Below are 14,352 nucleotides of genomic sequence, written 5' to 3'. Positions count from 1 at the left end.
GAGGAGCTCGGGACCTCACTGTTGCCAAGGATGGCTGTGGTACCTTTTGGGGGAGCTCTGGTTCTTCTGAGTGTCACTTCCTGGCTCCAGTGTACATCTCTTAGCCTACTAGCACAGGTCCTTCATTTGTAGATTCCACCACTGACCTTTGGGCCTTCCCAGCAGATCTGTGAAACAGGCCTGCATGAGACGCTGTCATGGGCTCTGGGTACTCAGCTGGACTCATGTAGGACATTGTTGCGGGATCCAGGCCCTCAGCTGGATTCCTTGGTCTTAGTGTGTGGACAGATTTCCTGTACTCTTTTGTATATCGTGCTTTGGGTGATTATTATAAATAATCATATAAAGTATGTGTCCTGTATTATATTGTTCCCCTTGCAAAAATAACACCCACACCAACACACCAAGGTACTACTACTATTACACACATACAAACATGCACATGGCTCCAACTTGTGATCCTTCTGCCTCAGCCTTCCAGAACGCTGAGATTACAGGCATGTGCCACCATGCCTGGTTCATATCTCTTAAGAGGAGCTATCTCAGGAGAGGGAAAATGGTAAATGTAGATAAACAAGGTGAAGATGGACCTTAAAATGTTCAGTCAAGACACTACTAATCAAGATTCTTCAGCTATAAGAAAGAATGGTTCACCTCAACTTTATCCAACTTTTGATATGAAGATTAGGCAAAATACTACTATGTAATTTTTGAAATACAATCCTACAAAGATATAAACTACCAGTGTTACTTTTCAGATTGCCAGTATTCTACTCCTTTCTGTCCTCTAGGCAATTTCCACTTTTTAAAGTATGTCCTTTACACTGTATTACATATTACAAAAAAATCACACAGGTTATTACCCATAGGTTCTGGGTGACAACAGGACTTTCCAGTAAAAAGAATGTCTTATATTAGCAGCTAATAAATTTCTCATTACTGATAAGCAGTTATAACTGTCAATATGACCTTGTAGCCTAGTGGTTGCAAACCTATGGCACATGTCCCACAGTGGGCTGTTTGTATCACTGAAAGGTCTAAAAGGTTCACCAACACTGTTCTAGACTAACTTTTTTTTTTTAGTAATACATGAAGGGGAGATGAGAGGTCACCCCACCTAGAAGGGATGTGCCTCAGGATGGGTAGAGACTAAGACACATCAAGTCAGCCAATATTTATTGGGTGTATACAATGATAGGAGGAATTAGCAGTAGACTTAAGGTTGACAGAAGACTTAGAGGTCAATGACGCAATCGGCAACAGATGACTTGGAATGACTCAAGAGGGCAGAGGTGATCTTATGCTAGGAAGGATCTTACCGTGGAATGTCTTTTAATCTTAGTGGTCTTAGTTTTAGTCTTAGTGCGTAGGAAAGGATGGCCCATCCCTTAAGAGATAATGGAAAATCTCAAAAGGGTGATACCGAGAATTCCAACCCTCCATTTGTCCCTTAGGGAAGTGTGCAAAATTAGCGTTTGTGAATTTGTGCTCACCAACATTATCACCCTTTTTGTTTTCGTAATTGCAGCAGGTGAAACAGCATACAGAATATGATGGCCATCATAGCAACAAACTTATTCCCAGGAATTTGTGGGAGGTCCTGTCACATCATAGGACATGAGCCTCCTGTGTTGTCTTCTTTATGACAACCCATGTTGTCAACTCATGGGTTTTATAGCCTGTGTGGATCTCAGTACTTGTGGTATCAGGCTTTTCTCCAGGGTCATCCTCAAGAATGCTCGCACTGGAGGGCCAGATGAGAACAATTAGACAGGACTCCCTTTGGTGAATAAAGGAGCAGCTGCCTAGGAAAAATCATATTCCAGCCTTTGCTCATGAATAGGAGGCCCCAAAAATCTGTATAACCTTATGGGAAACACCCCCAATAAATTGGTCATCATCAAATGGTTAAGTATTCTAGAAATAATACAATGAGGTTTTCTCACAAAAAGATGTTCTTGGTACAAAACTAAGTTAAGAAAGAAAGGTTTTCATATGCGTATGACAATTCATTATTGTTAATCTCATGGTGTATTAAATATATTCATGCCTACCAGATAAACAGTCTTCTAAAATGTAAAACTAGGATTGTTTATATGGTGATCAACTTTTTGTTTTATATTTATTGGGGTTTTTTTGTTTGTTTCTTTTCTGTGGTGCTGGGGATTGAACCTAGGGCCTTGTGCATGCAAGGCAAGAGCTCTACCACTGAGCCACATAACCAGCCTTCTTTGGTACTTAGATTAACTCTTACAGAAAACATCAATAAGGAATTATAACTTTGGAACTAGTGTCATCTTTCCTAGTTATCCGTAGTCAGAAATGGGAATAGATTTTAAACAGATATAAGATCGTGACAAAAAGATTGTGCAAAACAGTGAACGATCATGGTCTGCACCCACCTATCCTTTGTCACTTGCCTCTCTGTCTCCTCTTCTAGCTAATTTCCTGGCCTCAGCCTGGGCCTTTTGTGGTTGGTTCTGTGGTAATGATCGCAGGAAAAGTAATTTGATTTTTTTCTTGTCTATTTTTAACATCATTTCCCTACTTTCTTACATATGCACATTTACACTAGTGGCAATATACCCTTGGTTAAGAGAGTTTATCCTTCCAAAGAAGCATCATTTTAGTTTCCGAACCTTCTATCTGACCATATAATCACCTCTGTGGGTGGCACATAGCATTTTAGCCGTTAACAGCCATGAAGTGAGAACTGAAAAAGGAAAAAAAAAGGGTGTATACAACTGAAACCCAAGGTGTTAAGTCCATGGGAATATTCCATAGCCCATTAAAGATCTGCAGATGTGAACTTCTCTGGAGGAAAATAACAGAAGTCATTTTCCATGTAATCTCAGGCACGAATATGCATTGCTAGAGTACATGTGAAGGAGGGGAAGTGCTAGGGCTCCTGGTTAAATGTTGTGGATTCTTCTGTGTGTCAGATGCTCAAAACTGGAGATACTGCATTTAAAATGAGCTTCATGAGTTTCATGAGTTTATTTTGGGGAGCTTGAGAGAGAGAGGGCCACCCATCAATATAAAATATTTAGATAAGCATAGGCAACATAAGCACAATAACAGCTGTACTCATGAGGAACAAATATAATTTTGTCATGTCCTCCTTCCGAACGAGCTAACACAATTTCTTAGGATAAATGACAGAGGGAACAGCCAAAACCAAGAAAATCAGATGGAGAGCTGTGAATAATTGATGTATGCTGTAAACCCCACAGAGTTACAGGTCACTTAGGAAACTAGCATTGGTGGAACATTCATTTATAAATCGCTTTCAATACTCTATCCTTAGATTCATCCTGCGCTGGAGGTATTATTTTGATTACTTTCCAATTCTTTCAAGTGGAATAAAGAATCTAAGTCTCAGAAATGTTGGATGACTGGCTCTTTACTTGTAGCTAATGACAGGGTTCAGGACATGCTGCCACCAGATGTGGCATCTTAGCAGCTGAGAAAGCAGCAGAAACGTGAAGACTCCCCTCACCTTTGCACCTTTCCCCTGCAATAGGGCATAAACCTCCATTTCAGGGACTCCTTCCTGTACTGGAGGAAAGGAACATCTTAATCTCTGAAGACACAGGGAGACAGAAACATTTAAATAAATAGGCTTTGCTAAGTTCCCCAGTTTATTACCATTGTATCATACCTGCTTTATCCAATTAGACTTCTCCAAGACCATGTACTTCTTCCTTAAATGTAATATAAAAATACACAGGTTTACCCATTTCTTTAGGATTTCATTTCCATGTGAAACCCTTTATCCCATAAAACTTAAGTTTGCATGCTTCTTTCTGGTTAATCCATCTTTTGTTATAGGACCTTCAGTTAGCAACCAAGTGAGGACCTTCAGTTAGCAACCAAGATACTTCTTCTCTACACTTTCTTCTCCCTTCCACTACTAAGCACAAATCTGGGACCCAAACCCAGTTGAACTATTTTCAAATCCTATGCATTCCCACTGCATTTGAGCAGTTGCTTGTGTTGTGGGGAGGTATGACTCACCTATACAAAACAACGGAGAATTAACTCACAAAGTCAACAATGGGTGTCTCCTCAGTTCACAGACAAAGTGCAGCTAGCTGGTAGGTCCAGCTGGTGTATTTTACTGGTAGTAGCTGTCTCTGAAGCAGCCGTGACACCAGTTTGAAGGATTCTTAGAGTCTGACATAGTGGTATATCCATATAAAGATGCAGTAAAGTGTGTGAAATACGTATTGATCAAATCTGGGAGCAATGCCTGGGTCCCATTCCACTTGTTTTCAATGCATGCATCTCAGTGTGGAGAAGGATTCTTCAGGCTCCTTTGGTCCTGGCTTTCCTCCACCTCAAAAGCCCACAAAACCTTGCAATGCTCTTTCCCACACAGTCACTTCATGTAATTTTTTTTCGGTCCTTATTAAAATGGTTGAAAGTTAGAACATTCAAAGGCATCCCCCTGCATTTGGAGAATGTTATAGAGTGCACTCTGCACGTGGGATTTAGATTTTCAGAGACTCTGACCACTTGTTATAACTGTTATTGTTCCCTCCTAAGTGTTCCTGGGAGCTATAGAAAATTGATCTTGAATGCTTTGGATAATCAAAAAGGACAAAGACATTTTCTAGGTGACTCTTTCAGCCTGCTCCAAATTACTTCTGGTGCAAGGATGTGAGATCCTTCTCTCCTTTATAATACATTCCAGCTATTGAATCATTGTTTGTAAACCACAATCGGAGACATCCTGAGTGCCTGCTGCCAGGTTCCTTTGGTTTTAGACATTAGCATACAGTTACATGGTTTTCCTGCTCCAAGGAAAGGCCCTGAGACAACTCTGCTGTCAAAAATGTGTTTTTCTCCAAGTAGGAGGTCACTACCATCTCCATCTCCCCGGCTGGGAAGAAGAAATGAGATGCCAAGTATGACGCCCACTAATCATCTACCTTTCAAGGCTTGATTTGGTAATTTTCTCTAAGGATGAAGAAGCTGACAAAAATGCTTTCAAGATGGAGAGGGGCTTGTAAACGTGCCTGACTTATTTTCTGCCTGAAAGCAATAAACATCTGTTTTCTTGATAAAGTAACCAGGTTCATATTCGAGGAGAACAGAGCTATTTAGTTGGCCTCCAATTATTGATTCTTCTTGAGAATTTTACCCTGAGGGCTCTATGCAGTGAAATGTTGAACATTACCCTAAACCCTCTAGACTGCCCCATATAGTCTGTCAGCCCAAGTTCCATGCTGTGGGAGATTTTTTTCATACTACCAAATATTGGCAAATGCTGTTAAACACCGAAAGTAAGAGATAGTTGTTCACTTTTCTGAGATATTTTAGAGGCACCCAAAGCCTAGGAAAGAACATTTTTTTCACATATTTATAAGTCTCACTCTAGAGTAGCAGGAAGTCACTGCTTAAGACCTATATAACTAACTCCAGAAAGAAACTGGACATTTGTCTTTATTTCTTGTATGTCTGTGTTTCATTACCAGGCACAGAACTCTTAGATCCTTCTTGACTAAGAAAAGTTTATCCCATTAACTGCCATCTTAAGAACTATTCATTTATTTTTCAACAAAATATTTTGAGTATCACTGTATGCCAGAAACATTTTTAGGTACTTAGCACTAAAAGACAATAAAAGACAATAATCCTTGACATCCTGGAAATGCATATTCTAAGCCATAAATAACAATAAAGTACAGGAGATTAAATAATGTAGAAAATAAATCAAAAATTGAGTAGAATAATGGAAATCAGAAAAGCCAGAGAGAGGTAGTAGATGGAGGACAATTGCAAAAGAGTGACCAGGATAAGGCTCACTGAGAAGGTGACATGTCAGCAAAAGTTCAAGGAGTTGAGAGAACTACCTACCCACACAGATACCAAAGGAAGAACATTCTAAAGTGAGAGGAAAGGTGAGAAGGTAGAGCCTACCTAGAAAGCTCAAGAGCCTCAGGTGAGCTAATATGCCTTAAGGGCAGTGACAGAACAACAAAGCAGAAGGTTAGGTCCCAGAAGTAAGGCTGGAAATGTAAGTAGGGCAGTAGAGTTCCTAGACCCTTTGATGTGAGAACTGTCGCTTGTTCTGAGGGAAAAGTTTTTCACAGGGTATTGAACACCAAAGTCAAGCATCCTTTTAAAAGGAGCTCTGTTGAAAAATTTTAGATATTAGGTAGTAAGTGTAGAATACAGGAGAGACTAAGAAAAACTGTGGTAGCAGTAATAGCGGGTAAGTGTGGGATTCTGGTTCTGAATATATTTAAGAGTCAGTAGCATTGCATAGGAGAGTGGGTATGAGGTGTGAAAGAAAAAGGCACATGAAGAATATCTTCACAGTCTTTTGATGTGAGCAACTGGAAGGATGCAAGTTCACTGGCTGTGAAGAGGAACAATTTTGGTGAAATAACTATAAGAAAGAACACCAACACAGTCTTTTTCTTCAGTCTTGAATATATGTTTGAAACATCTATTAAATGTCTCCATATCAATATTGCACAGGTAGTTTTTAGGAGGCCAGATTTCAGGTGAAAGATCACACAGACTTGATATGTGTATGGTACTTAAACCCTTGCTGCTGGAGGACATCATCAAGACAGACAATGCAGAAGCAAAGTTCAAACAGGAGCATGACAAAGTTACAAGCTCAGAGATAATGGAAGGACCCAGAGAAGACTAAGAAGAGTTGTTGATCAAGTCAGAAAAACAAACAAAACAAACAAGAGAATGTGAAATTCTAAAGACCCAGGTGAATAAACTCTCCAGGAAGAGGGAGTTAATTAATGTACTAAATATTGACAAACAATAAGGCGGAGACTACTCAATTTAGCAATGTGAATCTCTTTAATGGCCTTGATGAGAGCTGATTAAGGTAGGATAGGCCAAAGAATGAAAAGAATACAACTGGAAACAAAAATAATTGAAACCTTGAATAGTATTTTTTTGTAAATGCATACAAAAGTTGGAGTGAGAATTGGTGTTGGGTAGAGCTCAACTATCAGAATTGATATCAGCTCAATTATCAAAATTGGGAGGAGCTCAATTTTCAAGAAAATAAGAATAATAATGCTTCCAAGTAGTGCTGATGGAAACAATCCAGGAAAGAGAGAAAAATATAGGTGACAGAATAAAGGGGAGTAATTATGAAGAAATCTCCTTGGGTGTGGAAGATGGGATCTGGAGCATCAGATAAAATGGTTGGAAATGTGAGCCAGATAACCAGCCCATGGTTACAGGTGGGAAGGCAGGTACAGATGCAGTTAAATGGGCAGATATAATAGCATGAATATGTGAGACTCTTTTGTGTGCTTTTCTTTTGTCAGTGAGGTAAGATGCAGTATCTTGTGGAAAGGAGGAAGACAGCAGTCAAGGTTTTGAAGGTTTAAATAATGAAGAGGGTCGGAGATCACTATTTATGCCTTTGATACTCAAGAAGAAGTCACTGAACCATTGCTCACCTGAAAGGATGTTAGAAATGAACCCTTGGCCACAGAAGTACTGAATCAAAAAGCTAGTATAGTTGAACAAGATCCCCAAGTGTTTCATATTCACATTAAAGTTTGAGACGCTCTGGACCTAGAAATGCATCACAGTAAAAAGAACAAAAAGAACATAAACTGTACAAAAGACTTGAGCCTATTGTAAGCTATAAACTTTGGGTGACAATGATGTGTCAATCCAAGTTCAAGCATTGTAAGGAAAGTACCACTGCAGGCAGAGTTGTCGATAATGGAAGCAGTTATGAATGTGAGGGCTACACATGACAGGAAAAGTCTTTGTACTTCTGCTTAATTTTGCTGTGAACCCAAAACTCCTCTAAAAAACCTTAAACATATATGTTTTAGCTCTTAAAAGACTATTTGCATCAAGAGAAAAACAAAGTCCTTTTTCTGCTTATGGTATAACAGTTTCTATAAAAGCTTCCATAAAACAATGCCACAGTGTGATGAAATAATAAAATTGTTCTGCCAGATGAAATGTACAACATAAAATAAAAATTATCTTCCATACATTAAAAGAATATGAGCTTTTGAGTGAAATAAATTAAATTCAAACTCTGCCATGTAGAAATCATCTGATTTTTAGAAAATTACTTAACCACTGTGTAAGTTTCCTCATCTGCAAACTGGGGAGAATGATTAATATTAGCAGAGTATGTGAAGGTGTATCTGTGGTAGTGGCTTTAATAACAACAGGCAATAGTCACTGCATACTTTATCAGGATCTTGGCGGGAAACAACTCACTCAGGTGGTTTCCATAAGTGGTTCTCAACTCTGGCTTCATTACCCGCAGAGCTCTTATAACAGCAGACCCCTCCTTGGCTTGTTACACTAACCTCTAGGGATGAGACTCCAGGCACTGACGGTTTTAAAAGCTCCTTTGGTTATGATAATGTGCAGCAGGGTTTGGGAACTGTTGACTTAAGTGGAAAGATTGTAAGGAAGGGTCTATTTAGAGATTTGAGTAGAATTAAAGAAATGGCAATGAGAGACTGAAGTATCTGGCAACACAGGGAAAGCATTAACTCACCTGTGACCTGAGGGAGGACGGAAGGAAACAGTGGTGCAAGCAGTGGAGGAAGAGACACCTGGTGAGGTTTTAGCTCCAAGGAGTTTGTCAGAAGAGTGAGTAGAGGTAGGAAAGGGCAGGAAGGAAGTTCTCTATCCTGCCTCCTCCCACCTTCTAGTCCTGTGACAGTTCCTCCCATTGGCTGTTTGCAAATTGAAACTGGCTGGCAAGGGAACCTGGGTGATGTAGTCCTCCATAGAGGTCGCCATCCCTGGGAGGTGAGAAGGCTACAGGGAAGTTGCTGAAGGGTCAAGTGGAAAATAATCAGCAGAGGCACTTACTCCAGGCTGGGCTCTGTTCCAAGTACTTTATGTGAATTAACATTTTAGTAAATGGCTTCATTTTTTTTTCACTAAAACTCAGTACTTTTTTTATTGAACAAGAATATATGCCAGATCAATTAATTATTAAGACAGTTAACCATTTCCAGGTCGTCACATGCAAGACCACCAGAGAAATTCTTCAAGTTATTCTTCAGTGGTAAGGCTGAGAGGCCAAGGTTCTGACCCATATTCTTTAAGCCAGCAGATTCTCCAGGTCTACAGGAAGATGCTCAATAGTCAGTTAGGTCTCAGAGTACGATCTAGGAATAAAACAACTTTCCTGGTTCCTCAGGACCATGCTTTCTAATTTGTCTTAAGAAAATAATATGGGAAGACACGGGTTGGGTGGGGGTGTAACTCACAGATCCTACTAGAATCCTATGACCCATTACACAAATGTTATGAAGAAGTCTACAAGACTGGCTATGTTCCTAAGCTCTTTTATTTGTCTTGTAAGAACATTTTTAATATAATTAGCACCAGCTCTGGGAAAATGATTGGAAAGAATAAGATGGCTTGAAAGTAGGAGAGGACAAGTTGTTGAAGGGCAAAGGAGGGCCTCATCCAGCAAAGACAGGACATAATCTGGGTCATGTTTTAAAGTCATGTAAAGGTAAGCAATGACATTGAAAAGGAATTCTTATTTATAAGGTGGGAGAGGGGTTTACTTCCCTTGACTCAGAGGAGCTGAAAGCAAGGGGTTGGTGGTTTTCTCTCAACACAGGTGGATCTTAGCTGATGAGAAAATAAATGGGCAGTGCAACAGTCAAAGCTCATCTTCTCACCAGCTCTTCTTGGTAGGGAGTCTACTCTACTCATGAAGCAGAAACATGTGTTCTGGAGAGTGAGGGCTCATGGTGGGAGGATAGATGAGTGCTTGGTTACACTGAGCACATGTACATTTCAAAAAAGGCATTTCTCAAAGCCCTGCTACCTGGCATTTTCTTTTCTCTTGACTATTCATCATAGTGTCACCAGTGATTATGCAGTATCAACACACCACCCTTAAAATTTGTTGGAAACAATCATTTCTAGAGAATGTGCTCTGAAGAAAGACATGCTACTTGTTTAAACAACCTACCTGTATATTTGTCCAACATAAGATTTCCACACACCTAATTAAAGGTTCATTCCAACAGTTCCCAGTTTTCAGAACACATTTAGCAGACCTATCATTTTTTTAAACAGCTGTGATGACACATGGCTGTAATTCTAGTACTCTCGGAGGCTGAGGCAGGAGGCCTTCAAGTTACAACCCTCCCTGGGCAACTTCTCAGGAATTTAAGGAGATCCTGTCTCAAAATTTAAAAAAAAATTTTTTTGAAGAGGTGGTGGTATAGCCTGGTGTGAAGACCCTAGGTTCAATTCCTAGTACTAGAAAAGGAGAAGAGCCTGTGCCAGTTAGCATATCATTTTGTTAGAGGGTTCTACAAAAAGAAAATCTTCTATTCATAGGCATTCTTTCCTAATGTTGCAATTCAAGCACTGAGGGAGAAGTTCTTAAATTCCACTCTGCCTGAAACTGCTGAGACTACTTCCACATGCAGATACTCTACTAAGGAATTAATGAAGGCTGTCTCAGCACTGGTGATATTTATTTAACATGCATTGTAATCCCAGCTGACACTTCCTAATGAGTTTATTGCTGCTATAGCATTAAAGCTTTCATACTCACTAAGCATAAACTCACGTGTCAAAAATAAAACATAGTCAGTCCTGATGCATAAATGGCCTACATCAATTCTCAGGCAGTCTAACCACTTTAGTTTGGTGCCAGGCGTCTAATTTGTGCCCTGAAGTGTATAGCCTCACTTGATTTAGATGTCAGACTGAGGCAGCACCTCTGTCTGGGAAATCAACTGAAAGAGTCTAGAAAATTGGTTTGGATATCTTCACCTTGGATTGTGAAAATCATTGCTCTCACATAAACAAGGGACTAAATAATATTCCAAGAGACTTATTGGAGTGTGTTTTATCAAAGGGAATGTCCTCACACTTAAAGCTTGCCATGTTTTGTGCTTTATCTCTACAGCAAATTCCATTTGGAGAAATTTATGCCAAGGCTGTAGAATCTAAATTCCTAGTGAATGAGTATTTTAGGGCATTGTCTTTGACTATGAAGTAAACACACTCAGAATATTTGAATGAAGTTCTTTCGGTCATCAAGATGTGCTTGCTCTTTCTAAGAGTCAAAAAGACTTAGAAACTTTGGAGAGGGTGACCTGTCTACAAAACACCATGTTGTTCACAGCTATGTTCTCTAGTTCAGAGAAATCACCTACCATTTCCAAAGGTGCCAAACAGGTCTGAAAGACTCTCAAGATGGAAATCAGCCAAATTTCTATTTAATGCTGATAAAACATGAGACGAACACTTTCTGAAATATAATAGTTATTGAGGTTTTTTTTAAAAAGACAAACTTTCAAAATTACAATGAAAACTTCAAATATTTAGAATTATGATACCCTTTTGGACATTCTTAAGAGCTAAAAGAGATTTTAAAGGTCATTCTGTACAACACAAGAGACAAAAGTTCAGAGAAACTAAAGTGATCTATTTGAGCTATAGAACTTGTTAAGAGCTACTGGAAGGACTAGAATTCAAGCCTCACTCTCCCAAAGTAGTGATGGCAAACCTTTCAGAGCTTTCAGTCATACCAAACAGCCACGTGTGGCACATGTGCCATATGTTCACTACCACTCCCCAGACTGTCTCTCTGGTAGGTTGACATTTGATCACGTACAGAATCATACCTGTCCTAGTTACTTTTCTTGTTGTTGAGACAAAATACTCACCACCCACAAGTTAAAAAAGGATTTATTTCAGCTCATTTTGTAGAGGGTTCAGTCCATAGGTGGCTGGCTCCAAGGCAGGGTGGCATCACAGAGGAGAAACTGCCCACAGCAAAGCAGCAAGCAACAACTGGCAGCAAGTCTGTCTGTCCTCTGTCCCTTTTTATTACATCCAGGCTCAAAGTCTATGGATTGGTACCACTCACACCCAAGGTGGGTCTTCCATTATCCACACTCAAAACTATGCTAGTTCCAATCAGTGCAGGAATTTAGTACCACCCTTGCTTAATCCCAATATCACATGCTCTAGATCTAGCCAGCTCCGAAAAGGTCCACCTATGAGCACGCTAGGTAAGCTATACATTATAAATGCCTGGTGTTAATTTAAATACACATTCTAGTAGAAAACTAAAGGCTGCTAAAACTGCTCTGGAGATCAAGAAGAATTTTTGTTATGGACACAAAAAGTATATCATGTGTATATGGAGTGTGACATAATGTTTTAACACATATATTCCTTGTGAAATATTTAAATCAAGGTAAACATATTTATGTCAACTGCTTATCTTTATAGTGAAAATATTCAAATCCTTTCTTCTAGGTTTTTGGAAACATACATTATCAATTCCTATTGTCAGCTTACTGTGAAAAGAATCTCAGAGCTTATTCCTCCCACCCGACAATAACTTAGTAACTTTGGTCACCACTCCCCATCCTTCGCTCCCTCCTCCAGGCTCTGGTAACCCCTGCACTCTCTCCTTCTATGGGACTAAACTTTTTGGATTCCATATGTGAGTGAGCATGGCTTTTAAAAAATAGAACAATGACAATTTGAAAGGAAGTTCCTTTCATCAAAGATCTAAGCCACTAGAATATTTGGTACTAGAAATAAACTCTTCTCCGTGAAATGGGTGATTTTCAAGATTTGTGCATAGGCTAAAGTATTTTACACACTCCACTCTTGCAGGAAAAGGGTACTGTAGATCAGAAGATTCTTCAAGTTTGTCTTTAATAATAGCAACTGTGGCCACAGTGTTGGGTTTCTACGTCCAGCTGATGGCCCAGAGTGTTGTGCCCACAAGATGTGAATCGTATACTTAACTACATCATGCTTCAGAACTTTGTTATCAGCCTCCTGTAAATCTTTCCTTTGGCATGTGATCAAGGAGGAGGACACATATAAGATGATCAAACATCCTGGACTAGCAGCTTCAATAAAACATTGGGACTGTCCTAAGGAAACTGGGACTAGGATACAACTGTATACTGCACAATTCTATGAATTGTCACATAACTGCTTGCTAATGCAATAAATGATGGTCTATACATCAGAATTCGGTTTGTCACTTGTTTTAAAAGTATAAATTACCTGATAATAAGTTTGTTATAAAAAAAAACTAATATTGGTCACCTATTTCTAACTCAAGGTGCAGCCAGCAACTTTTTTTTTTAATGTAAATGGTATTGTGTCCATATTTATTTAGGTGTATATACAACACATGGAAAGGGGTAGGCTGTACAACTTGGTCTGGAGAATTTGTGTACCTACCTATATAATATGTGTATAAATCTACGTATTTACACACAAACCATAAATAAATCCAAATACATTGCAAATAAAGAACACAAGTAGATGAATACACTTACTAACCATGAATTATATTATACTCTTTTGATTGTGGCCATCAAAACTTTAATAGTTTGTATGATAACATTTTAAAGTGAAGAAAACCTCAAGGATTTCTTCCAAGTATGTTTCAGAGTTACTCAGAATGACTCATAACAGAAAATAGCTATAATCACAGCTTGGTTTCTTGTAACATGGAGGCTCCCCCTCTAAGAGCTAATGTAATGAAAAGATTACAGTTTGCCTTGCTCTCTCCTAACAAGCAAATAACAGTGATTATTTGCTTGATTTATGTATTTTCTTTTTTTATTTTTATTTTAAAGAGAGTAGTAAATGAGAAACAAACAAAGAAATAGAACAGTAGCAGCATACCAGTATCACAAACATAAACAAATCAAAGCAGAAACATTCAAAGTGATACAGGGTCTCAAGACAAAATAATATGAATCAACAGTGGTTGTTACATTACATATCACTATTCTCAACTACATTGCTCAGATTATCAGATGTAAGAATGAAAGATTGTTCAAACCATTATAGGGAATAAGAAAATAGTTTTCGATAAAACAGTAGAGATAAAACAGAGTTTCACTAGACAAGATGGTAGGAGTTCACCATTGTAATTCCATTGCATATTGTTACCTTCAAATCAGTTGCTCAGACCACCAGACACAAGCATGCACAATCGATAAGAACATAAAAAATTGTAATCATTAACTGTTCATTTCAACATACCATCAGACATCAGCAATATAGTTATTGCAGTGATTCATATATATATTTATATTTTTGTATTCCTTCTTTCTTTTTTCTTCTTTCCCTCATCCCAGTTGTTCCTTGTTTTGATCAATTTCTTTCCCTTTCCTATCATCTATTGTACGTTTTGAGTTTTACCTAGTCTTTCAGGTTCCTACACCAAGGAGACAATATGAAATGAACAGTTAATGATTACAATTTATTTCACTTATGAGTATTGTCTCTAGTTGGAAAGGCAGACCAAGCATTAAAAGTGAGTGATTTTTTCAAAAAAGTGTTCTTCTTATTAGGTTTCAT

The 14,352-nt window shown here is 38.7% G+C and overlaps 1 long non-coding RNA gene across 1 annotated transcript in view; it reads left to right on the top strand.

Annotated features, from left to right (window-relative positions):
* The window catches only part of LOC102006552, a 59,898-nt gene that overhangs the window by 15,437 nt on the left and 30,109 nt on the right, over positions 1–14,352 (top strand). The gene's annotated exons all lie outside the window — the stretch shown is intronic.

The sequence above is a fragment of the Chinchilla lanigera genome, unplaced genomic scaffold (genome assembly GCF_000276665.1).
Source record: "Chinchilla lanigera isolate Chin_1 unplaced genomic scaffold, ChiLan1.0 scaffold00062, whole genome shotgun sequence".
Taxonomy (NCBI): domain Eukaryota; kingdom Metazoa; phylum Chordata; class Mammalia; order Rodentia; family Chinchillidae; genus Chinchilla; species Chinchilla lanigera.
This window is presented reverse-complemented; position numbering and strand designations above follow the sequence as displayed.